Below are 1,435 nucleotides of genomic sequence, written 5' to 3'. Positions count from 1 at the left end.
CTGTCTCCATTAGTATAAATCAGGACAGTCTTCCGTGCACCATGGAAAATCCTTGAGGTTAGACACTGCTGGTGAAAATCTGGATGGGCACAGGAGCTGAGGGACTGATGAAACCCTGCTCTTAGGATTATGCTTACAGTACAGACAGTCCTCGGGATACGTCAGACTCGATGTACCTCGTTTCGTGGTTATGTCGCCATCTCCCATTTATTTATATATATAAAAAAAGTTCCTTCATTTCGACGTATGTACATATGTACTTTATGTTTTTTATTATTTATTTACCACAAGTAAAGGTCAGGAATTTTTATCTTTCTTTTAAATTTTTTTTACTGTTTCACTTCATTACTGCTGTGTGTGTGCTCCATGTGAGTGACGTAGGTGCTTATGTAGGTGGGTTCCGACTTAGGGTGAAAATCGCGTTATGTGTGCCATAGGAATGAATCTCTGATGTAACCTGAGGACCTACTGTATAATAGTGTGGGCTGCTTACTGTGCTCTGCAACCTACAGAGTTTATTGTGAGACCAGTTAATGATGATTTTTATTTATTTAAAAGCATCCATTGACCTACCTTTGCCATAGTCTGCCTGATTTTAGCAAACAAAATTACTGTCCATGTAGTTGCTGAGGCCAAAAACATGAGTCCTTAATTTCTTGTTTCTTTGCCCACCCCCATATCCCACCATTATTAAGAACTATCAAGTCTACCTCCAAGACATGTCCCAAATGATCCATTTTCCCCATACCCTCTGCCACAAACTCAAACACTTTCAGCTATTTGCACTACTGCAGACACTGTCACCCACCCCAGTGCAATTCCCAAATAGTAGCTCATGCTATCTTTTTTAAATATAACAGTCCACTTTACTCAACTGCTTAGAAATTTCCATTGGTTTCCCCACCAAATTTAGAATAAATTCAAGCTCCTTGCTATGGCCCACAAGGTCCTACATGATGTAGTTTCTGGAAATATTGATGTTACTGGAAATATTCACTATGTGGTTCTGGTACATCCATCCCATTAGAATGGACAATTGAACAACAGATCAGATGTTAGCCAAAAAGCAAGCACATCAGTGCTAGGGGCCTACTGGCTCAGTATGAGGCCTTCTCTTACAGCTGAGCCACAGACACATGTGATCCTGTTATTCAGGCCTCAGTCTCCAATTTAAAAGTTCTTCATTGGCCCTCTAATCTACAGGGCTCCCCAACCTCTTGGCCAAAGTCCTCTCAGCATAGTGTCCTGTGGTGAATTATCTGGTTGTTTCATTTTTATGTGCTTGTAGATGTATTGCCTGTCATTTTCCAATAGCTTATAATTGGAGAATTAATTGGAGCTCGCAATCTAGTTAAGCTGCAGGAGAAGAGGGTGTTTGGTGCGTCAATATATCTCATGGTCTGTTACAGTGCGGACACTTAACAAACGTAAGGTG

Source organism: Myotis lucifugus, unplaced genomic scaffold (genome assembly GCF_000147115.1).
Source record: "Myotis lucifugus unplaced genomic scaffold, Myoluc2.0 scaffold_26, whole genome shotgun sequence".
In the NCBI taxonomy this organism is placed as follows: Eukaryota; Metazoa; Chordata; class Mammalia; order Chiroptera; family Vespertilionidae; genus Myotis; species Myotis lucifugus.
Note: the sequence above shows the minus strand (reverse complement) of the source record.